General features: G+C 40.0%; 1 pseudogene across 1 annotated transcript; it reads left to right on the top strand.

Moving 5' to 3' along the window:
* Positions 1 to 7,841: 7,841 nt before the first annotated feature.
* LOC101707031 (cyclin-Y-like protein 1) lies at positions 7,842 to 13,747 on the top strand (annotated as a pseudogene). Its single transcript, XR_015441800.1, has 4 exons — positions 7,842 to 7,978; positions 9,887 to 10,053; positions 11,653 to 11,815; positions 13,457 to 13,747. The product of XR_015441800.1 is annotated as a cyclin-Y-like protein 1 (transcript).
* The last annotated feature ends 12,532 nt before the right edge of the window (positions 13,748 to 26,279 follow it).

Raw genomic sequence — 26,279 nt, 5'->3', positions numbered from 1 at the left:
CATTACATTACATTTGGATTACTGAATGGTAGAAATAGAAAATCTCAACTGATTTTTATTGCTTAACAGAAAAACACTGACATCTTAAACATTTTATAATATTTACAAAGGAATTTGTACTAAGTGCTTATCAGGTTTCATGATAAGTACCATAGCAAAGGTAGCATTTTATAAGCCATTCCTCAGACATCCCTGGAAGCAAGTTTTCCTGTAGAGCCAGACATGATACCATTCTCAAAAAGTTGATGCAATATAAGAAATATCTTGATGCTTTATCATTTGACATTTTAACCCAGGGAAGTGCCCCAGCTTTTATAGGTTTAACTTACTGTGAAATTTTTTTCTACTTTTCTTTTACTTCAGGAATCTCCAGGACAGCTTACTAGGAAGTATAGCTCCTGCTCAACGATATTTCTAGATGACAGCACACTCAGCGAGCCTAGTCGTAGAAAAACAGTAGAATGGTGAGTACAGGAGGTTGCAGAAGCCTGAGGGACAGACCCCTACTGCTAACCCATTCCAACAATGCTAGGTAATTTCAGCCATATGATTATCTTCCTCCTTGCTCAGCTTAAGACATTGGGGCCAACTATCTATCTATCTTTCTATCTATCTATCTATCTATCTACACATATACTCATTTTAAGGGCCTCTAAATATGAATTTTTAATTTTTATTTTAATCTCAGACTGCATGTAGAAGGCAACACCAGTTAGCAAATAAGGAATCTCAGGAAAAATGTACCTCTTCATTTGATGTGCTTATATTTGAAGAGATTGTTAAACCTAAAGAGAAGAGGTGCTTTTCATTGTATGTTTCTAGAAAAAATATTATGAGTTTGGGGCCTAAAACAGTGTTCATTACTATAGAAACTCCTGTTGGAAGGAACAGTTTTTCCTCTGTTGGCACCACAGTGTATCAGCATTTGAACATTCTCTGTCGTATGTGAGCAACCTCATGGGTCATAGCCAGAGATGCACTATGAGAATCCCCTGACATGAGTCTTTCAAGCTTCTTAAAATGCCAACAGCAAAAACCAGCTGCAGAGCTTCTTCACTGTTTTAGGTTGGCTGGGGAACATTATCAATTTCCCTTTGGGTTATGAGTTTTGGTTTTTGTCAGTTCCATTGGAGCCTCCTGGGGGCCACTGGAAGGAGTTCACTATGCCATGAGTGTCCCCAGAAAACATGCAGAGCCAAGCACCATGAAAGCAGCAGGAGCAGAGCAAGCCAGAGCCACAGCTCAAGAGCTGCTCATCTTTTATTCCTTTAACCCTTTTGTTATCAGACATACTGAAAAACAACAGCTGCATGACCTTGCAGGCCATGCTGTACATGTGTAGTTGCCTATGCTAAGTCATTCTTACATAACTGTATTCCATTCTGTACATGCCCCTGATAGCGGGCTCATGTCCTCAGGAGTCCTTAAACCCTTGGGGCTCTGACATCTTCCAAAGACCCCTACAGTTTGCAGGACATAATTTGTAGAATGTTAACCTCTCATCCCTAATTTTATTATTCAGTTGAAAAATATAATTAGCATATGAACTTAATTTTTTCTTTCATATGCTAGTTTTCATTTTTTGATAATTACCAGTAATTCCTACATCTGCTCAAAATTGCAAGTTCACACTTATGCTAAAATAACTTTTGTCTCACACTTACAAAACTGTTGAGATAAAATTGTATTTCCACAAAAATTGAACAGTAACCATGTCTAAAGTTTTGAAATATGCATCTGTCAAATAATTACTGAATGTTTGTATTCAGCCAAGAGCCTAAGTAAGTCCATGACTGAAAAACTACTCTCCTTTGATTACGGTTGCCAGCTTCTTTTGAATTAAAAACATTGTGATGTTTCATTGTAAAATTCAGTATAGAGTATTAGAGAGTAACCTTTCTCAAAGAAGTATGTGTCATGCTTATTTTCCTCCGCATGTGAGTCTAATTTATAGCATTCTGGCTTTCAAAGTGCCATAAGTTTTAGAAAGCTTTCATTTCATTTTTTTAGAATAATAATTTTGTACACTATTTTGGAAATAAAAGTTCAATAAGAGGAGAAGCAGTCTTTTAGGAAAGATTTTAAAAATATTTATCATGGGGTAATAGCCTGTTGTTCACAATAAGATGGGTAAGCCTTATTAGAATCACTTCTGCAACTTTTTCTAAACGTATGTTTGCAAACACATGCATTTTCTCCACCTTCACCTTCCCTCCTATCTATAGGCACTCTTGAACATTTTAGGAAATCAGGAGGGAAGGTGAGGTGTGATGATATAGACAAAAGCATCCCTAGGGATTCTGACCCTAACTGTGAAGTCTTCCCAAACTTTGGTGCACACTGGAAGCACCTGAGGAACTTGTACAACAGTCTTTATACCCAAACCATACCCCATGCCACTTAATCAGAATGACCTGAGGTAGAATTCAGGATGGTTTTTAAGCTCCTAGGGTGATTCCCCTGTGCAGGAACCTTTGGGAAGCACTGCTTACTAAGAACACAGGAGAAGAACTGCTGCTGACTGTTTGGTGGGACTTTAGGCACGCCATGGTTCCTTCGTCTGTAACAGTGGGTTTTAGGATAAAATTGTGAGTAAGGTTCGTTGAGCTTTTTCAGATATCAGTCTGTGATTAAAATTGATTTGGAAAGAAAACTGTTTGAAACATGATAGAAATGTTAAAACACTGACTAGACTTCCTAGAAAATTCAGATTTGCCTTCCCTCTGTGATGTTAAGCTTCATTTCAGATAGTGAGGTTGAGTGGAAGCATATTACTCACCTAAGGGAAAACCCCTGTGTTCCCTAATATACAACATCTGTGCATAATTCAGAAATACAGCAATGTATTATCTGAAGAGTTGTGTCTGCTTCTTGATATTTCATTTAAGCTTATTTGGAAATACTTGCCATGAGTATTACACGATGTAGACTCATACTACATTATTATCACTGATTATCTCAGGATGGCTATAATGTAAGTTTGGTGGGCAATTATGTTTACTAATAAATTTTATAACCTTGGCAAAGTGATTTTCTTTTATTTGGTATACAGGACTTTCATTTCCTTTTAGAGAAATAATGAAAAATGATGAGCAGGTGAATAATGAAGTAAATCAACTGAAACAAATTAACTTTTAAAAAATATCTTTGTAAATAGGGAAGGGTGGGTGGAGGGGGTGAAGGAAGGGCTAGGAATGGGGAAAAAATAAGAACCAAGATGCATTATGTAAAGGTACAATTCCCAATGAGACATGTAATTGTGTTGTATACCTAAAATGTACCAATAAAAGAATTTAACCAAATAAATAAATAAATAAAAATAAAAAATATTATATGGTTTCCATTTACATAATGGTTTACATTGTATGGTTTACTTTCTTCCTAGGGTTTGGGGTTATATGGGTAGAAACCCAAATGATGGGAAGATATGTAATAACGTATAATCAGGAGAAAGGTGTTCTAACAGCACAATGCCTAGCATTTGGATTCCATATTCACTAAAAGCTGAAAAACTAAAACAAGGGAAAGTGCACATCTGGTACTGTTCTGAAAGTGGAGGACTTCAAGGTTGTGGGAGGTCCTCCCTTGAAAATTGGTCTTCAGTTTCAACAAATGGTAAACTCAGTCATTACAAATATTGCTTTTCCTTCCACAGTGTGAGCATAGCAGTATATAATCTCATAAAGAACAGGTGAGCTCTTAAAAACCTGTCTTACTATTCCTGTTAATCTGCACAATATCAAATAGATATAGAATTAGGTCATGATTGAAGACATTATAAGTCGAAGTGTGCTTTTAGTGACACATGAAAGCAAATCATTTCAGATTTTTTGTTGTTGCAATTAGGATAGTTTAAAAATATTATTTGGGGTCTTTAAGATCCCAGAGAAGAATTGCTTCTATAGATTACATTGATATTAACTATTTTAGAAATTAAATTTGAGAGTTAAATGTGTATGTGTTTGTGTGTGCAGATATGGGGGCGGTATTCAAGGTTTCTCAATATTGGGCCTATTGATACTCTGAGCTAGATAATTCTTTGCTGTGGGGGCTGTCTTATGAGGTACAGGATCCTTGTCTTTTGCCTAGTAGATGCCAGGAGCTTTCACCCCTGGGCTGTGACAAACAAAAATGTCCACTGTCGGACAAAGTCACTCCTGGTTATGGAACAACTTGTTAATATAAATACCAAAAAATAACTATCTTCTATAACTCTTTTCCAGTTTTGTTCCTTTTTTCACTGTTTACACATATCCACATCTCTTCATTTGACTGGAAAGAACACAACTAGGTTCTCATATTTCTCGGTTCATTTGCAGTTACTTTTGAGGAACCAGTATGAGGACAACATAATCTCATGGAGATATATAGTTGGACATAAGTGTATCTTTAAAAAGCTCAGATGATTGTGGATAGTCTTTTCTTTTGGTACCAGGGATCAAACTCAGGACCTTGTACCTGCGAGGCAAGTGGCGGAACCACTGAGGTAAATCCCCGGCAATTGTGGATAGTCTTTAACATTACATTAAACACGACAAGCATTAGTGTCTTCAATGGGGTACAGTGGGATTTTACATTTGGCATCTTGGAAACTAACATTTATACACATTTGGTGCGCATAATATGATGAATAAGATGAGTACAGGATTTATAATATGCATTTGTCAGCTTGGAAAATACTGGCTCACATTTCTTTATAACATCCAAAACACTTTTGTTAGTATCATCACCAGTCTTACCAAAAACTCTTCAAGTACTGAGAAGCTGTCACATGCACAGCAGAAGGTACACTTTTTCCAAAATCTTGATTTTTAGCTCCATAGCTTGAATTTTGTCATTGGCAACAAATACTTGTCCATTGTCCTTGTAGGGACAGGCTCACTTTGCTTGTTTTTGATATTTCTAGTTTCATATAAAAGTGTTGTTCTATGATAAGCAGCCTGTTCAGCTCACAACTCAATCACAAGTGTTTTTTCTGAACACTCCCATACCTCACAATGAAAAAATGCTTTATGTGGACTTTTCATTTATTCATGATATTTTTTTAAAAGCCCCATGATCTATTAACATTTGTGTTTACTGCTTCATCAAGGGCAATCATAAGATAAAGAGGCTTCTTAAAGCAACTGCAAGCAACAGTTAAAAACACAATGACTGGGGCCAGGGATTTTAGCTCAGTGATTCCACCACCTGCCTCACAAGCTCTAGGTCCCGAGTTCAATCTCCAGTACCAAAAAAAGAAAAAGAAAAATACAATGACTTGCCATGGGCCAAACCTGAAGATGGTCCTTCGCCTCCTTACTCCCTTTGTCCTCCAAAGACTGGATAGTCTGTCTGTTTGACTAAGAGTGTAGATCCTGGATTGGCACGGCCCCAAGAGACAGTTGCATTATGTATCCTTCCTTATTCCCTTTCTGTGCATTCCCTGATCATGAGACAATCACACTACGTTCAGCCTAGGCCATGTAGCACTAGTTACCCCGTCTTCTCTTCCTATTTGTCTTACACTATAAATAAAGAGGATACTGGACTCCAGGCAGCCATTAGCTCCTGACAGGCTATGGCTCCACCTGGTCCCAGCTTTCAAGCATAACTGTGGTGTTTTCACTTTTCTTCATCGCCCACTGGTCTCCCTGGCTTTGGACTCTATACTATTCAGGTTGTGGCAATGGCTGCTCGTATAATTTAGTACTACAGGCTTGACACATGCTGAGAATTCAGTGGTTTAACTAATATACAAGCATTACAAGTGTCCAAAGTGAAAACGCAAGTAATGTCCTCATGTTTATGTAAGAACAGTTTGATCTCTGACCCTCCTGAAAAGGAGCCTGGGAAATCTCCAGAGACCACAGAGAACCACTGCATTAAGGAAGCAGAATTTGTTAGTTTAATGAAAAGACTGTTAACTTATAGAAATGCAGCTACATTTTAAACTCAATGAACAGGAACAAGAAATATGTGATGAAGATACAGAGTACTGAAGACAGGAAAAAAACTGAGAAATCTGAATCTCACATTTGTTAGATTTATAGACTTGATTCCCCACCACTGTTGGTTTACTACCATTGCCTGCTGGGAAAAGTCATTACTAAAAGGCACCTTTAGCTGGTCCTCATAGAAAAGGCTTCGGAATACTTGATGCACTGTGTAAAAAGAACTCTTAAGGGCCGGGGATTTAGCTCAGTGGTTCCGGTGCCTCCCTCCCAAGCACAAGGTCCTGAGTACCAAAAGGTCCCGGTACCAAAAAAAAAAGTCTTAAGGCCAAAATCGAGAAGAATTTGGGAAAGTTCTTGGTGTGTTGAAGGCTAGGCCTCTCCCTCCACCCTCCTCTACCCCTAGCAGATGTTTTACTAAGATATAAACGATTGCACTTAGATGCTCTTTCTTCTTTTACAGAGATGCAAACAGATGCCTGGATATTTTTGATGAGCAATTGCATCCACTCACAGCAAGTGTCACTTTTTTTGAGTTTATCTTTTTTTTCTCACAGGATTGTGTTTCTTTCATGCTATTTTCCTTTGACATTCATTGCCAGAAGTAAATCATTCCCATCTGTTTGAATTTAAGTCATGTACTTGCTCGTCTTGTTGTAACAAATCTTCTCAGAAAAGGAGGGCTTTTCAGGGCTCTGGTAGAGTAAGAATTGATTTGTACCTTTCATATTGAGCTAAAATGAATAAGTGTACTATTCAAATATCAGAAAATGTAGCTTTTCAAACAATAATTTTCAGTAGCATCTAACTGGATAAATGAGTAAATAAACCCCTAAACAGCTGAAGTTCTTTGCAACTACATCCGTAGAGGCTGTGGTTGCAGGACACTAATTATGTTTATTTATGTAGATTTTATTACAGAGAAATATAGCATATGATCAAGAAGACTTTCAGCCTAAAACTGAATTTGAGAATTCTGTGGAGGTGAAGTGGAAAGCAATGTCGACTTTCTGAGCTTCTGGCCTTCGATGTTGTTTACCAAGGGAATACATTCTGAGAGATGCATTGATAGCGATTCCTTCCTTGTGCAAGCCTCAGAGAGTCCACTTACATAATGAAGATGGCTGTGGTGCACTAGGTGGTAGCTTATGGGCCCACTGCTGTACATGTTTTACATGTTGTACACTGACCAAAGTGTCGTGATGCTTAGTAAAATATACGTGTTTCTAGTTCAAGACTAAAAGACATACAGCCCAATTGAAATTCTTTTAAGGAACATGTGGGCATAGGTGGAGACTGCTGTCTTCAGAGTACTTAAAAGCTTTCTTAAGTGGATACTTACATTGCCTCATTGCTCTTTTCAGAGAGAACAGCATCCAGAGGAATACTTTGAGCATGATCCTACATGCTTGCGTATTTACAGATTTATTGCTAATATTTTTAATGCCACATCGTTACCAACTGAAGGTGCAATAATAACCTTGGTAAGATGTTTCTTATTTATCAAGCATGCTTAAAAATTGGTCTTGTACACAGAGAAAGGTCTTTTTTCAAATGAAAGAAGATTCCTGAAGTTACCATAAGAACTTTATGAAGAGAAGCCTATCAGAGGAGAGTAAATAAACATATTTGGGTCCTCTAATCTTCTAAAATTTTGCCTTTCCTTTTCTCATCACAAAACAACTGCAATTAAAGGTAATTAGAGAGCACGCACACACACACACACACACACACACAGGCACTTAACACCGTGAACCCTTACACGTAGTGTGGGGTGGGAAGGAGACAGTAAAAAGGCCAAGTGAACCTCAGAGACTGATACTGTGCAGGTCAAGCCAGGTCTCAGGCTGTGTTCCCTGGACAGTTCATTGCCTTCTGTTCTCTGTCCCTTGGCTTACAGGTGTCAGCCTATCCCTGCTGACCACTGGTGTCTGCTCGTGATACTCCCCAGGATGACAGCACCAGCAGTTCTTAGAAAATCTTTTGTTAGCCTGCTAAGCTGTAGCTGTGTCCTCAGTTTGTGTTATCCATACAGAATTCTGAAGGTGAGATTTTATCATTTATAATAAAAGTTGTTCAAGTGGATGAGATTGTTCTAGTCTTTCCTCCTGCAAATGCACAGCAGGAAGTCATCCACATGGCCTGCAGTGCAAGAGCACTTAGAACAGTAGAGGTTCCTATGGCATCTAGTCTAGAGTCTGGAGTGGGGGCTTGTGGCCTGTGCTCCATAGAAACCCCTCAGGAACATTTCCATATGTAGAGGTAGATGGTGCAGAAAGAAGAGCTAGGTTGGAAGGGGGAGTTCCTTGTAGGCAAGGTAAGTTTGATGTTCCTTGAGATAACAGTGGCCTGTCTTCTAATCATTTGGATGTGTGGGACCATAACAAGAACCTGAGTCAGAAATAAAGAAGTAAGGGTAGCTGTTAAAATGCATGGAAAGTATTCAGTGAAAAGGGGGCAAGACTCTTCACAGGTACTGATGGTGTTGGAAAGCAAAGAACTGTCGTCTGCTCACACAGCAGGGCAAGCAGTGCAAATGTGTGCCAGCCCAAGACAAGGCTATGCCAAAGCTGAACATAGGGCGAGGGCTTACTGGTGCTGGGGCACTTCGCTCTAATCTTTTCTGTGCAAAAAAGACTTGTATCCTGGGACAGAAGCTCTTAGGTGACTTGAGGGAGCAGGTTTGGGGGAGTGAATACAGCTGAGTTGGAGAACATTGCCAGATTTGAACTGCTGGTCTGTCAACTTTCATACTGTAACCATGCTCTTAAAAGTGGGCTTTTTTCTTTTTTATTTGATACAGAGAGTTGAAGCATATACAATCTGCCCTCCTATGTCTGTGAGCTCTGCATCTAAAATTTTTATCACTTGGGGAAAAAAATCATGTCCTTCTGTTGTTCTTAATACTCAACAATATAGTATAACTGCCTTTACCTGGTGTTTGAATTACATTGAATTTTGCATTGTAAGCAATTTAGAAATGCTTTCCAGTATATGGGAGAATATGCATAGGTGATATGCAAACACTAAGCCATTTTATATTAGGAACTTGAGCATCTACAAGTTTTTGTATCACTCAGCTTTAAGTAACAGCTAATCACAGCTTCCTCTTTAAGCTTACTCAGCTGGTAGCCCACCCAGTTCTGTGTAGAATAGATTTTTGATGTATGTAAAGAGTACCTGAGGTTGTCTCATGAACTGCCTGGAAGTTTAGGACTCCCAAGGATACAGACGGGCAGCCCTATGTTTCCCACCCTAAAACCAATAAAAATGACTAAGTTAAAGATTATATAGGAAGGAAATTGGATTTTCATGAACAGTGGAGACGAGGAAAACAAGGGCACTGAGGATTGCCCTGTTGTACACGTGGGTTCTTTATAAGCACATTGAGTTTGGGGAAAACTCGGCAGTTATGAAAGTCCTGTGCCTGTCTTGCTGCTCTGCTCAGGAGCCACTGGGGGACGGTCCTGTTCACCAGTTAGTGCCACAAAAGCGTAAATACTGTAAAAAGGTGAGGATAAAAGTGTGCTCACTTAGTTGGGCATTACATTTGACCATGACTTCTCTAAAACCATTCTAAACCTACCAGCTGGGTATGCTACATTGCATGTGGGAGGCACTCAGTACTTATTGAACAACTTTACCAGGCCTGTGTCTGTGCCCTTCATGAGTGTGAAGGTAATAACAGTTCCACTCTACTGTTTGACCTTGGCTGAGATGTGCAGTCATTCCAGTCACCAGAATTGGACAGGAAATGTACATGGGCAGCAGAGGAGTCTGATTTCCAACTGTAACCTGACCTCTTGTTTAGCTGAGCAAAATCTCTATAGCACACAAAAGTAAGAGGCACTTCCTCTCTGTTCAGACACAGAAGAAACCCATCACTCCCAACAGTTCTTAGCACAACACTTACTCAGGACTGAAATCACAGAACAGTGTTCTCCTCTTTTCAGGTCTTCTTAGAAAGGCTTTTGTCGTATGCTGAGATTGACATCTGTCCCACTAACTGGAGGAGGATCGTCCTGGGAGCCATTCTTCTTACCTGCAAGGATTGGGATGATGAGACTCTGTGGAATGTGGAGTTCTGCCGGATCTTCAAGGATGTTACACTTGAGGACATGTGGGTTTGAAAGGGTTTGGTGAATTTTCTAACCATTTTCCAGTTCATTTGCTTCCATAAGGAATGCAATTTAAGAAATAATTTTAAATATTACATTATATAGAAAATGGAAATAGTCACAAAGCTGTTACTTTCTGCTCATGTATAGAATAGGAATTCATATTTTCCATCATTAATTGTTAGGTTTTAATGGGATATGATTGTAATGATATGCTTGGTAAATAGAAGTGTTTTCTCGTGGTTTTTGCCAAATATCTTACAAGCTTACCACCTGAACAGCAGAATACAGTGCATGTCTTTATGGCTTTTTAAAAGCTGTGAGGTCCAGTCCCTTTTCAGGGGTGTTGTGTCTGGCTTTTGAAAGAAATGATTGGCCAGTGTTAAGGTCTTAGGGCCAGTGGACTATGCAGTACAGCTTCAGCCTGAGACACACATTGTCAGAGTTTCATCTGAACATGTGTTCATAGAATAAACAAGAACATACAACAGGAAAGGTTCCAGATCCCCATGCCTGCCTCCTCCTGACTAAGAGTGCTGCATGTATGTAGAAATTGGTATGATGGGCTCTCGTATTCTGTGTATTGTGTGCGGACAAGCAGCTGTGTAGTCACACAGCAGAGGACTGCTCCCAGTCATTTCTCTTTCCACTGTGTGTGTGTGTGTGTGTGTGTGTGTGTGTGTGTTTAGGCATGTGCTCACACACTCGCATGTACATTCTCTTCAGGTGAGGGGCAGCAGGTGCTGATCATCTTGGGTTTCCCAACACACAAATGAGACTGTGAGTCCTGTGCTCTGCCAGAAATCATGTGCTAAAGTGGATTTAGTCTAGCCGAGACTGCTTCCTTTGATGTTTCTTCCTTCTGAAGTTTAAAAATGAGTATCTTGATTGTCAGAGTCACAGTTTGTCACCCGAGTAATAATAAGGTGACATACCCTTTGACATAGCCTTATATTCTAGGACAAGGGTACTGATTTCCCTTCCCTATACAGTGCAGTTTGGTTTTTTTCTTTGTTTATGATGATTGCTTTTTTTTTGTACTGGGGATCATACTCGGGACCTTGCGCTTGCAAGACAGGTGGCAGAACCACTGAGCTAAATCCTCAGCTGCTGCTGATTGCTTTTTGTGTGAAGAGCTTTTCCCTCAAAGAGAAGAGTGGTGGTTCTTTTGCTGGTGCCTCTCTGCTTCTCTAGGCCCTTCCTCTTATGAGCCCATTGACAATGTCTACAAGTTCTTCAGAGCTAACAAAGAGCATACATCACTTTGGTCTCCCACTGTGGTATGGCCTTGTGAGTGTGTGGAGTGTGAGTCACACAGACGCATTGATGGACTCTGAAGAATGGGCTGGAGCCAGCAGCAGATGGGAGTGAACAGGCCATAACCTTTCCCCTTCACCCTAACACAAAAGTGCTGGGATACAGAAAGGACCGAAAATAGCTGTGGCTTGTTGGAACATGAGTATTTTCTTCCAATTGGGTAGCTTTCCTAGGTCTCAAAACAGAATTTACAACAGTCCTAGAAGCTTAAAATGACATTTTTGAAGATAGTTCACTTGACTAAAATTGTCCTGTATTTGTTTTGCTATGTTCTTCCTTCCCAGAAATGAGTTGGAAAGGCATTACTTGGACCTGCTTAAGTTTAATGTTAAAGTGCCTGTCAGTGTTTATGCCAAATACTACTTTGACCTTCGTTCTTTAGCATATGACACCGGCTTGTGTTACGTGCCTGTGCCTCTGACCAAAGAAAGACCACAAGCCCTAGAGGTAAGACTGTGCATTTGCTAAGTCGGGATTTCTGTGAGCCACCAAAGCCACCTTCTTGACTATATCATATTAAGCAGTGACTAGGGAAAGAGCTTACTAACCCTTTCCTGTCATTCTTATTTCTCAGTTCTTTCATGGTTCATATAGAGACCACATTAATCTTAAAAAGTAGATATTATCTCTTCTTTGACCAAAATCCAGAATATTTTTAATCAGAATTAATCTATTCATAATGGTTATCCTTTTGGAACTCTACCTTTCTCCATAGCCATACATGATTAAATTTTTCAGTTTGTGGCCCTTATTGACAAATACAATGTTCACTTAACTATTTGTGCCTGATTTTTACTCCATTTGCAAATTCATGTCAGTTCAGCTATCGCAGTTCAAACCCAACCTTAGGGGCTAATGTGAGAGACCTACACTTACCATGTGTGATATGTGATGTGTGTTCAAATACTGGAGGTTGGAAAAACGTAGGCTTTCAATGGAAGTGGTAGCTGACATGGGGAAAAATAATATACATGGCTTGTGAGTTTTGGTGAGTATACGCTAAAATAATTCACACCAAAAATGGATGCATACATTCAAATGGCACTTTCTGTGGTGCCTTGGTTGGCATTTTGGAATAAGGTGTTTTTCTCCCTTAACCCATATGCATTTGACAGAGCACCTTTTAATGCTTCAGTCATTAGAACTGTCCTGCCCTACAGTAGGGCAGTACATACCTCCCTGCACAGAAGTTTCTTAGAGTCTTTAATTGACAGAGAAAATGTAAACTATAGGTTAGTTGTTAAGATAGCTGAAGTAGAATAAGTAATACATTCCTTTGAGATTTACCTTTCCCGTAACTCTTATCATTTAAGGTGATGGCTAACTGAGTCTTTGACCTATAACCTAGCTGTAGATAACATTTAACGTGGAGAAAAGCAAAGTAGAAATGTTTGGGTAGTTTACAATGTATGTGTTTTAAGCGTCATCTGTTTGTTATATGTCTGTGACTATAACCACTAACAGGAACTAGTTGTAAAAGAGAAACAGAAATTTTATTAAGACCACCAGGAATGAGGTAATGGCTAAAAGGAGATATAAAAGGAAATGTTAAAACAAAGGATGGGGTGGACATTGATCAGATGAGTTTCTGGCAGTTCCGTCTTGCTAGCAAGTGAAGGCTTTGTTTTTTTACCCAACTTCTGTGTCTCCATACATTTCTTTTTGTGATTCCGGAACATAATAGCTAATGAAGATTGGGTAGACCTGGGAGCCAGTGTTTCCTGATTATTTTGCACGGGTTAAAGTTTATCATTTTAATGAACAGTTGCAAAGTTAACAGATGTTGCTGTTATGAGCCTGTATCACAAAGCCTTTGACATCTTTACAAACTCAGTTTTTAAAGACTGTACTTTAACAAAGTTCCCCTGTCCTAGTAATCTAATCTTCCTCCTTGAAGGATGTTAGTGAATTGGTAGGAAGTAGCACTTGCCAACGTGGCACTGCAAGTCTCGACCAGCCCAAGCAGCACTGACCATGTAGTATTTAAATAAATCTGCAGCATGACTGAACATCAGACCTGAGACTTATTTTTCTTTAGGGCCGCAATCTTTGAAATAATTCTACTTGTTTTCTGTTTGACTTTCCTAGGCCATGTCAGGATTGTGTGAAGATAAATATTTGTGCACAGGAGCTGTGAGAAGATCATCCAGTGATGGCAACTTTGTTGGTTTTTTTTGTCTAATATCATTCTGTCTTAAAAGGGAGAAATGGGACCTAAGACATCATGAACCCCTTATTTTCAAAAACTGGAGAAATACCACCTCTCTTGCAAAACAAACAAACACACAAAAAAACCCAGCAAAGTTAATATTTTCACCAAAAGGAAAGACCTTGAATTCAAGAAACTCCTGGACAGTGACAGTTGGACTGCATGGGAAAGAAAGAGGCCTTGTCAAAGCACCAACACACTTCCTGTCTTCATTGATGTGAGCAGTTGCAAGCACTGCAAAGCAGAAGCTCCAGACTGACACAGATGCATTTGCAAGGTTTTTGAATTAAGAGTTTCAATTTAAACTACTTTAAAGTTTTAATTAATTTTTAAAAAATAGATTTAAAAATAGTACCCATATAATTGTTCTGCCCCCATATTGCTACATATGCCTTTAGGATTGTTGCAGTATTACCATTAAAATATGGGGATCTTTTTTATTGCATGGTGCTAAAAAATAAAACCCAGAATCTTAACCATAACCTGGCAGGGTGTTTACCACTGAGCCATCCACCCAGGCCCACACATGGGCATGTTCATACTTATGAAGCCCCTGAGGAGTAGACTGTCACTCTGTCAGGTATTGAAGGTTCTTCCTTCCTGTGGTGTCATTGAGTTGCTAGTCATTATTGTCAATCAGTTTACACAGAAAAGCTGCTGCAGAACACTTGCCACTCATGTTCTTTGCAAGCACTACTTAATACCATTGGGGCATGTTTGTGGTCATAAAGAGAAAGCCTCAGTTATGGACTGTCTACTTCTATTGGGTCCATGCTGCATCTTGTGAACTCTTCATGGTCCTTCACATTTTCCGATGATTTTCCTGTTGCTAAATAAACATAATAGAAGACATTTTCACAACACAAACCAACAGGGTGGTCTAGTGGTAACCAACAGATAGTAAAATACAAGGTGTCCCAAAAGTTTCAGTGTAGTTTTAAGCCTTACTCTACTGTGCTGCTGCCTCCCAGGGCACTGCAGCAAAAGCTGCAAACTTTTCTAAAACATCATTGGAAAATTTCAATCTTGCAAATTTGGAATATTGAGCTTTTATTCTTATTTTTTTTTCCTAGTGTCTCTTAGAGGGAGTAGAAGAAAGAGGAACTGGGACAAAAATTGCAATTAAAAGCTTAATGTTCTGCATTTTAAAAATTAAAACTTTCAGGTGATATAACATTATAGCTTCTGTACTTATACAGGTTTCAAAGCTTAAAATTACACTAAGATTTTTGGGATGCTTTGTATTGCCACAGAATTTCCCTTGTGTTTTTAAATAGTTCTTTGAGAGCTGTGCACTATCTGCTTTGATCACCTAAATTTCTTTTCTCTAGATTTGGTAAAGGAAGATTATTAAGAGCAGTGTTAATTCACATGTTATAAAAAGGAATTGGGAAAAAAAAAAAAAGGAATTGGACCCCAATAGCAGCAAAGTGATATGAAAGTTTCTTTTAAAGTCTACCCTACATGTTAACCTGGCTATAGATGCCCCATTTCAAGTCCTTCTATTTAAGAGGGAACTTACACAAACCTTATGAATGTTACTGAAGGATTTAAAGGGAAGAGATTAAGCAACTTGAGGGGGTTTACAACAATGTTACCTAAATTTGAAATATTAATATTGATTAGTGTTCTTTCCCTTTGATTCTCTGGCATCTCAAATGTAATCCTAGGAATCTTGTCTGTAACAAAGCACTTCCAGCCCAGCAATAGTTTCTCATAGTGTAACAGGGCCTCACACAACCTTGCATATTGCAGGTTCCACTGTGTTTTTTAAAAAAGACATAAGAGATAAGCAGTGGCATATGAAATATTAAAATCTACCGCCTCTAAATTGTTTATAGAATTTTAAGCTCAGAGATCTGAATATTAATTGCAATTTTAGTTTGAAAAAGAATGCTACCACTTAGTCATTTTTCTTCCCCTTGTGTATATTTTTAAAAGTTAATAAAGTATTTTAATTAAAATACAGCTGTGTTTGTTAACACTTCTCTGTTCACATAATATTACATCTCTCCAGAATTTAAATGTGGTGAAACCACTGAGCTAAATCCCTGGCCCTAGCTTACATTTTCTTTTGCAGCCTGCTTTTCCAGTCAAACATCTCCACTCTTCCAGTACAGTAAATCATCATCTCATCTAATAAATTCATACAATAGTCAAATTTCCCCAGTTGTCCCCCACATCTCTTTATAACTTATTTGTCCAGAATACCATCATATACAGAAGTATTTTGTCTGATTATGGTCCTTGGGTCTCTTAATCTAGAAATTACTTTTAAAGATATAACACCTTGCCAGGGATTTAGCTCATTGGTGCCACTGCCTGTTTCCTAAGCTCAAGGTTCTGAGTTCCATCCCTGGTACAAAAAAAAAAAAAAAAATGATATAATGCCTGTGGAAGGCCCTAGGCCCAGTGTCCTTCGGAATTTCCAGCCTTCTGATTGTATCATTGCTCCCTACCCTAAGTCTCATCTTCTGCCTCTATCTCCTGTAGCTCCTGTAGACTCCAGCTGGTATCTAAAGACTGATGGATCTGAATAAACATTTTGGGGCCAAAATTAATACCATAATCTTCATAAATAATTAAGATTTTAATATGTAATTGAGGCCAATTACCATTGATCACATATCACTACGGAAAACACATTAGCATGTGGAGGATCAGTAAAAAACCTCTAGCAAAACTAAGATTAATTTCCGAATTAAGATGGCACTGCCTCGGCCTGCAAACCCTGAGTGACTCTCCAGTCCTCTACCAGCTATGATGTCCTGTGGATATTCGTTCCCTTTTTCTACCCCCTATGTGTTTTTTCCCATCAAGTAAAGGCCTTCCTCAGCTACTGGACTATTGTTACTGAGAAATGCAGTTCCCATTGGAGAGCAGAATCAATTTTTACTTTTTTGTCTTGGTGGGCAGACGCGGGATTCCTTCCCACACTGAAGCTCTGGATCAGTCTATAAAACAAATGTTTTTACTTTTCAGTTTGGTGGTGAGCAAACTCTATATATGGTATTTTCGATCAATTTCTGAGACTCCTTTAGGTTTTGATCATCTGTGTGATCAGCGCGGCCTGGTTTATCTGAGCCATCATGGCGCAGGAGGAGAAGCCTGGAGTTCGCGGTGCGGCGCGAGGCCGGTGGGCCGGCCGTGGGCCGGGGGTTCCAGTCGCTGCCAGAGCCGCTTCCGTGTTCTTCCGTGTTCGGTGCCGGAATATTCCCTGCCTCTGCTGCAGGGCAGGCTCGTGACCCCTAGAATCGCAGACCCCCTAGGATCGCGGGGCCTGTAGGCTCGTGCGGAGATCCCAAGGATCGTGGGACCCCTAGGATCGCGGGGATCCCTGGGATCGTGGACACCCCTAGGATCACAGGACCCCTAGGATAGCGGCAGGCAGAGTTGAGTTTGCTCTGGGGTTCTAGACCCCTTCCCAGCTCGCCGCACTCCGCTGCGGAAACTTGGAGATGCTGACCACTAGAGGGCCGCTTGTACGTTATTAACAAAAGTTTGGGTGCAGGATGACAGAAATGAAATACAATTTGAGGTGTGGTGAAAAACTACCAAAGAAGGTTATGAAAAGATTCTTTACTACAACACTACGTTTGGGGAAAATTAAAGTTCTCACCCTTTTAAAGGATCTAGGAATAAAAGTTTTTGCAACTGCCCGGCTAGCTCAGTCGGAGCCCCACGTTGGGGGATTTCTGGTGTCCATGTTCAAATTCGCAGTTTCAGTTCTCAAAAACAGTAATAATTTAATCAGTTTCTGTTCTTAATCAAAATAACTAACCTGGGCCGGGGATTTAGCTCAGTGGTTCCGGCGCCTGACTCTCAAGTGCGCAAGGTCCCTAGTTCGATCCCCTGTACCAAAAATAAATAAATAACCTCAATCGAGAGTTTCTTTCTTTTTAATCGTGAGTTTCTTTGTTCCAAACGCTGTATTACGCAAACAGTAGTAAGACTGAATTTCAGAAGTCAAACTACAAAATTTCACCTCGTAAGTACAGTTGAAGACTAAGACTTTTTGAGTGGTCTGTTTGAAATGAAGGCAGATTCCCAGACTTAAGGAATATGAGGACATGAAAATTAATGAAATCGTGGGTTCATAAAGCCGTGATCTCTGCAGAAACGACACTGTGCGTGACCACCACTGTAAGATCGTTTCATTGATGAGCCAACTAGGGAGCTTCTGTGAACAGATCCTTAGGACATTTACCCTTTTTTTAAGTCAGTGATTTAAATTGCAAATTTTCCTTCATCCCCTTTGTAGCCTCAAAGCAAACTATTCCCCTTTATTTCATGTTTTCCAAGAAGAATTCAAGTTTCTTTGAGCAAAACTTTGTTTTTATGTTGACAGCTACAAATTCTTCCCTTGTCTTCAATATGTCCGGTCATTCCCCACACACTCTCATTCTCTGCAATTACCGTACGATCTGATCTTAACATGAATTCAAAATACAATTTCAGACCTTAGAAGAAAAAACATGGACAATTTTAGCATCCAATCCCCCAAATACCCTCATTATTACAGAAGAGGTGATGGCAAATGGGGTAGAATTTTTCCAAAGAAATAAACCAGCTCAAAGGAGAAACAAAGTGGCAAACTGAGAAGTCAATGAAAATATCAAGCATTTATTTAAAACAGTTTTGGGCCTGGGATTTAGCTCAGTGGTTCCGAAGCCTGCCTCGCAAGCACAAGGTCCCGAGTTCGATCCTGGTACCAAAAAACCCCCAACAACAACAACAACAAAACCAGTTTGGTATTATAGGTTGAATTATGTCTCTTCCACTCAAATTCTCGAAGTCCTAACTCCCAGTGTTGCAGATAGCTAAGTTAGTTAGAAAGTATTACAAGGCAGTCAGACAAAGCTGGGCCTGAGCATAGAAAAACAATTGAGGCACATTCACTGGTTAGCATTATAGAAAGAAAAGAGGTACTGGGCCTGGGGATTTAGCTCAGTGGTGCCTCTGCCTGCCTCCCAAGTGAAAGGTCCTGAGTTGATCCCGCTAACAAACCAACAAACAGAATAGAAAAGAAAAGAGGTACTACTTCCCCTAGAGATGAATAGCAGTGACTGATATCCTAAATAGACATCAATCTCCTTAGCCCATTTCCTTTCCAGAAATTCCTTGTATATGACTTGTTTTCCCATTTGATCCCCTTTTAATCAATATTATCTGGGTTGCTGGGGATTTAGCTCAGTGGTTTCCGCTGCCTGCTGCATAAGCACAAGGACCAGAGTTCGATCCTGGTACCAAAAAAACCCCCCCAAAACAAAACAAAACAATATTATCTGGGTGACTGTACTTGTAATCTTATTGGTTGGTCATGGTTTTGTCCCATCTTATGTCCACCTTTTAATTTTCCATTGGGTCTTATAGTTTTGTCTCACCTTGTACCCACCTTACCTCATGGCTTTCCTCAATAAAATGCCTTTGAAAAGCGGGGTGGGTGGCCAACCCACTTTCCGGTCCCCCTTAGAAGCTATCTTTCTCTCAATACGTTTTTCCTATTCTTTTTTTTTTTTTTCTTTTTTGGTACCGGGGATTGAACTCGGGACCTCGAGCTTGCAAGGCAGGTGCCAGAACCACTGAGCTAAATCCCCAGACCTATTTTTTCTATTCTTAACCTCCATTGTTTCCTAGAATTCATTCTTTGATTTTAGAGAACACGAACTCGAGTTTCAGATATCTAGCAGGCTGGGAGTTATATTTCCCTTGTTTGGATTATTTTTGCTTATTTGGATATCATTTTTAGATTTCTTGGCGCCCTATATCACCAGTATCTCCAAATGCGATCTGATCTAGAAATAGCATTGCAGGTGTATGTAATTAGTTAAGATGAGGTCGTCTAAAGTACTAATTCAATATGGCTGGTGCCTGTCCTTAGGAAAAATGGGGAAATCTGAACAAACACCCAGACATCCACTTTTGGAAACATGGGCGAGTGACACGTGAAGATCAAGGCAGACACTGGACAATGTTTCTATCAATTAAGGAATGGCTGAAGATTGTCAGCAAACCCCCAAGAGCTAGAGGAGAGGCCTGGAATAGATTCCTCCTCACAAGAACCAAGTGTACCAACATCTTCATCTGGTTTGTCTAGCCCTAGAACTGTGAAACAATAAACTTCTATTATACTCTGTCAAGTAATTATCTTCATTCTCAAAAAGCTTTTATGAAAAATTGTTTTGATTCGCTTCTAACTTCGGGACCAGTGGAGAAGTTAGGATCACAAGCTCCTTCAGAAGTAAGATTTGGGCTGGGCTTGGTGGTGCATGCCTGTAATCCCAGCACTTGAGGCAGACGCAGGAGTGTTGCCGAAAGTTTGAGGCCAGCCTGGGGTACCAATAAAACCGGACACATTACCTGGAATTGGTGTGTATTTTTCATTGGGGAAGAATGAGGGGTACCAATGAAATAAGATTGGCTACATGTTAATAATTGTAGACCCTGGGCTGAGGATTTAGCTCAGTGCCACTGCAAAATACCTCACAAGCACAAGGTCCTGAGTTCAATCCCTGGTACCAAAAAATAACAACAATAGTTGTAGACACAGAGCTAATAACTGTACAGTTAATGAGCGTGAAACCAGATACAGTGATTTCATTATACTGTGCCATGTAGCTGTGTATATTTTAAATTTTTCCATAGAATTAATTACCACTGATTATGCAAAAACTAAAGTGACCTAACCTCCTCAGCCCAGTGATTACATTTCTTATTACCAATAATGGACCAAGCATGTATCACATGCCTTCTTAGGTGATACACCGAAAGGCACAGCCTTACAGTCAAAACATCCAACCTAGCTCTAGTCACGTCTTTAGACTTAACTTTACATTTACAGGAAATAAAAGGGAAAGAGAACCCAATTAAGTAAACAACCAGAAAAATCCAGAACACCAGATGAATCCAGAACACTAGACATTCAAAAAGGCTCAGGTTCTTCAGGAAAAAATATCTTAAACAAATACTGAAGGTTCGAGGATTTAGCAAGTGGAAGGTCCTGAGTTTGATCTCCGGTACCGAAGAAACACAAAACAAACAAATACTGAAGCCATTGCTGATATAGGGTGTATTGTGGGCAGGCAGACACCTCTCCTACCCACTGGCCATCAATGAAGCCAACAGATTCTTTTCTCAGAATGTTTTTGGGGTATACGACAAGACTATTGTGATGTGTAGAATATCTTTTAATTTGGAAATACACACTGAAGTAAAAAGGCATAAAAGATCATGATATATTTACATGCAGATGCCACGTATGTATTATATAGAGAAAGCAAATATGGAGAAATATTCAGAATCTTGTTTAATGGAAGTGATAATATATTATTCTTTCTACTTTTTTGTATGTTTGAAATTTTCATAATAAAATCTTTTAAAAAGTGACTTTTGGGCTGGGGATTTAGCTCAGTGGTTCCACCGCCTCATTCGAAAGTGCAAAGTCCCAAGTTCAATCCCCAGTATCAAAAAAACCCCACAAAACCAAAAACCAAAAAAAAAAAAAAAAAGCAACTTTTAAGAATTTCTTTTCTGGGCCAGGGATTTAGCTCAGTGGTTCCATTGCTTGCCTTGCAAGCGCAAGGACCTGAGTTTGATCCCTGGTACCAAAAAAAAAAAAAAAAAATTTCTTTTCTGCTGGGGATTTAGCTCAGTGGTGCCACCGCCTGTCTTGCAAGTACAATGTCCCAAGTTTGATCCCTGGTACCAAAAAAAAAGAAAAAGAAAAAAGAAACAGGGTACCAGGGGTCAAACTCAAACCTTGTGCTTTTGAGGTAGGCAATGGCACCATTAAGCTAAAGCCTCAGGCATTAATTTCTTTTTCTTGTAGTACAGGGAATTGAACCCAGGGCCTCACAAATGCTAGGCAAGCATTCTACCACTGAGCTATATCTCCAGTTTTTTGTTTTTTGTTTTTGGTACTGGGGATCTAACTTGGGACCTTGCGCTTGCGAGGCAGGCAGCAGAACTACTGAGCTAAATCCCCGGCCCAGCCCTTAAAAATATTTTTCTTGAGGTATAATGTAGATACAGTAAAATGTATTACTCATAAATACATAGCTTGATCAATTCTTTTTTGTTTTTGTTTTTTTTGGTACTGGGGAGATTGATCAATTCTGACAGATGCAAGTAACCATGTGACTGCTCAAGATATAGATTAACGGGGGTGGGGGAGTGGATTTAGCTCAGTGGTTCCGCTGCCTGCCTCACAAGCGCAAGGTCCTGAGTTTGATTCCCGGTACAAAAAAAAAAAAAAGACACAGATCAAGACACAGCATCTTTCCCACTCAACAGTCCTCACCCCTGTCATCCAGTTTATTACTACCCTGATTTATAACCACTGAAAAAATTTGCACTCCTGTGCATGGCTTCTCCTATACATGACTTCCTGCTGTATTAAAACAGGTTTTTAGAGACAGATAACACCTTGTGGGGGCAACAAAGCTGGAATACAGGCCTTCTCTTAAATTGTCCTTGTTTGAAAGGTAAATGGATAATGCTTTTCATGAAGCAGTTTAAAATAAACACATTATTCAATCTAGTAATTCTACATTTTTTGGTCCTGAAAAAAAAAAGCTATCCACACAAAGATTTAGGTTCAAAGATATAGGTTTCTAATAGCAAAACATTTAAAAATTTTAAAAAGCAAGCAACCTAAATTTTTACCATAGAAGCAAGGTTGAATGTTGGAATATATTTGTACTACAGTATATAAACAACTATTAAAAATGTAAGACAAAAAAAAAAAGTAAGACAGAGGACCAGGAATGTAGCTCAGTGGCACAGTGTCTGCCTAGCAAACGCCAGTCCTTGAGTTCGATTCCTGGTACCAAAAAAAAAAAAAAAAAAAGTAAAATAAACCCAGGCGTGATGACACATACCTGTAATACCAGCATTTGGGAGGTTGAGGCAGGAGGATCACTACAAGATTGAGGCCAGTCTGGGCTACACAGTGAGTTCAAGGCCAGCCTGAACTACACAGTGAGGCCTTGTCTCAAAACACCAGAAAAAAAAGGTAAGACAGACCTATAGACCTATAAATAATAATTTGAGGGGCTGGGGATTTAGCTAAGTAGTGCCATCTGGTACCAAAAAAAAAATTTGAATGACCTCTGGCATATACATGCTATATATATATATATATATATAATTAATTAAAATGACAATAGAACAACATGCACAGTCCATTTATGGCAAAAGAAAAAACAATAGGTAGAGGATAGAAAGAAATTTACATGCCAAATGGTGGGGAGGTAAATGGGTGAAATGAAAGGATTCCTGGAGTATTTCATATTTCTGAATTGCTGTATCATGAAAAAACAAATATTCAAATATTTCCTGTGTAGTGAAAACATAAAGGCAAAAACTGTAAATAAAGAATTGACAGGGTGCTGGTGTAATCCAGCCCGATAGGAGGGGCCTTCAGTGCCCAGTGGGTAACTAAAAGTTTGGCATCCCTGCCTTTGCTTTAAATCCATCTGTTATCACCACAGAACTATGGGTCGGGTCCCTGCTCAGCTGTGCACATCAACATGTTAGTCACTTAAGGAGTATGCAGTACGAAGTGCATGAGCCCTAAATCTACCTGTCTCCTCCCCCTTGAAGACTGAGGACACCAAAGAAAGAGTAATTTTCAGGATTTAAGTGACATTTGATTACCAATTTTTACAAGGTCCAGTTCCAGACCCTCTGGAGCGATACCTACAAGTCTCCAGCCATTGTGCTAAACCTGCAACCACCTCAGCAGCCAAGGGGACCACAGCCTAACAGATGACCCCTTGATGAGCTCATCCCCAAGCCAGAGCAATTACCCCATGACAAGAATCAGGCTGCCAACCTGCTCAGTGTAGGAGTCCTCATCTCATGAGAACAAAACTATCCCCTTAAGCAGTGATGATATTATAGACAGTTAAGTTAGAGAGATATTAACATGCAGTCAGAGTGGGGTTGGGCAGAGGAAGTCAGCAGAAAAGAAAGAGGCATCAGAGTTGTGGCTGGAGATAAATCTGAAGAGAGCCAGGCCTCAGAATGGAGATGCAATAGCCATGCCTGCAAGCCTCCCTAGAGGTAAACAGCAGCTGGAGATTATACTGTAATTAGCACCCCCTGGTCCAGTGAGTGGGCCCAGATAGGTATCAGGCACACAGGTAGGTGACCAGAACATCTGGACCCATCCTCCCTTCCCTTCCCCCAAATATGGATCTTTACACATATCCTTGCTACACTGGATCAACATTAGCTAAGCCACTGTACTTGAAATCTTATAGATTGATTGCAGTTTGACTCACATTGTACCCAAAAAACGTTGTAATTTTGCTTTTTATTTGTTTGTTTGTTTGTTTTTTGGTACTGGGGATCGAACTCAGGTCCCTGGCGTTTGCGCAGCAGGCAGCAAAACCACTGAGCTAAATCCCCGGCCCCCGATTTTGCTTTTTAAATTACCCCTTACAAAGGGTTACAAAGGATCTTGGTCACCCACTCAGGACCCCTCCTGGGAATACAGAAGCCGTTCTTCCCCTTATGTCCAATAAAACTCTCCTTACTTCCTTCTTTGGTTCCAGACTTCATCCATCAATGTTGTAAGACCACGAATTTCTGCATATCTGACATCTAACAGGTCAGAAGTGATATTTTTCCTATATCAATGCCTCTACCAGCTCTAAAACTCCAGTAACATGAGGATAAAGAAGATGTAAACTGCAAGATGTAGTAGTAAACTGCAAGATGTAGTAGTTTCACTTGAAGGAAAACCATTGTAAAATAGACAGTCAAGTGCCATCTGGATCATAGGGGCTTTCATTTTTCCAGCTCAGTCCATTGGAATAGTATTAGGTTTTTTTGTTTTTTTCCCTTTCCACTGGACCCTTCCAACACAATGAATGAAGGAGATACCATTCATTTAAGCAGCTTGTCAGTGATTGCCATTAGACTGTTTAGTACCATTACTTTTGTGGTTACTTTTATGTACAACCCAAGGAATGCCTTCCCATCTTACGTTAGCTAAAACAGCTGGTTATATGCCTCCTTTGCTGCAAGCACTACAGTGAATGTGATTGTCAATGTGACTAGTTTAGAATACTGCTGAGGATAAGCTAATTGAATGCCTTGAATGTATTAGCCACTGGTCAGATGGTAAACTTTTTTCAGTATTATTTATAGTTGCACATGATTGCAGTTCTGTGAGGCGCGCAGCATTCATACACCTCACCTGCCTTGGCAAGCCTATTTTTTGTGACATGGCAGCACAGATATAACACTGTGCATTCAAAGCACTTTTTTAGGATTTTTTTTTTTTTTTTTTTTGGGTACTGGGGATCGAAATCGGGTCTTTGCACTTGTATAGCAGGCAGCGAAACCGCTGAGCTAAATCCCCGGCCCTTAAAAGCACTTTTTTGTAACGAGTTTAATCCTCTGAAAAGAATGCCAATTAAGCTTCATTAACTGTGTCATCAGTTTATCCTAGTACCTCAGTGTTCATTCCTGTTACCTGTGTATCTTTAAATAGCTGTTACAGTATTAATGCCTTTGTGTTTTCTGTTGAGTGTACACTACTGAATAAGTGTAGAAGTTTTATGTTTACCATGTGAGTCTTGCAACACTAAAGATAGTTTGAATATCAGTCATGATGGCAATTTCTGTATAAAAGAGCCTTAAATGGAACATTGTTTTGAGATCAAACTCCCTACCCTCACAAAAATGGTCACGTTGCAATAAAAAGTGCGGCATATTATAAAAAAAAAGAAGAAGAAACTGCAAGGATACCCAATCAACAGTGGCCAAGACTTGCACTATTTTGATTTTTTTTTTGGTATCAGGGATCGAACTCGGGTGCTTGCGCTTGCAAGGCAGGCGACGGAACCACTGGGCTAAATCCCCGGCCCTATTTTGATTTTTAAAACCGTGTTAGGCCAGTGGTTCCACCACCTGCCTTGCAAGCGCAAGGTCCCGAGTTCAATCCCCAGTACCAACAAAACAAAACAAAACAAAACAAAAAAACCGTGTTAATGCTGGGGATGTAGCTCAATGCGGGAGAACAGATCTTGAATGTGCAAGGTCCTAGATTGGACTGGACCTCCAGCACTGCAAATGACAAACTTTGAATTTAAAAAGTATGTATTTTATGGTCAAACCTTTCCCTCCCTCTCCCTCTCCCTCCCCCTCTCCTCTCTCAGGTACTGTGCTGTTTTGGGGTGGGTAGGCTCACAGAACCCCTAGCCCTTTCCACAAGACAAAGGACTAATACCCTGTATAGCCAACTGGAAAGTGTAAGCTTCTTTTGTGAGGATTTGTTGCCAAAGAGGTTGTATTAGAAGAAGAGTTGGACACACGGGGAGTTGTCTAGAATCGGTGGGGTGCAGGGCCTGCTTGGAAGGTTTAGCCTTGGAGACCACCCTTGTGCAGGGACTGTGTGGGCTGGAGGTCTGGATGGACTCGGGTGACCTGTCATCTCCACACGGCACCGACGGAAAGGACGCTGTTCTTATGCAGCGGAGCAGACTACAGGGTCTCTGCTCTGGTTACTGACGTAAAGAAATGTTTGTACTTAAGCATATTTAGCAATAATTCAAAGACACAGGATGACAAAGGCGGAACAGGTCAGGACAGACCAGGATCCACACAGTGAGCTTTCCGCTTCTGCGCAGGGGTGAGAGAGGCAGGGCCCGGGGCCTCCGGAACCCCCTGCAGAGACCCAAGGGGGGCTGC

The sequence above is a fragment of the Heterocephalus glaber genome, unplaced genomic scaffold (genome assembly GCF_053883595.1).
Source record: "Heterocephalus glaber isolate CG9 unplaced genomic scaffold, H.glaber_assembly_v1.0 deba00001531, whole genome shotgun sequence".
Taxonomy (NCBI): Eukaryota; Metazoa; Chordata; class Mammalia; order Rodentia; family Bathyergidae; genus Heterocephalus; species Heterocephalus glaber.
This window is presented reverse-complemented; position numbering and strand designations above follow the sequence as displayed.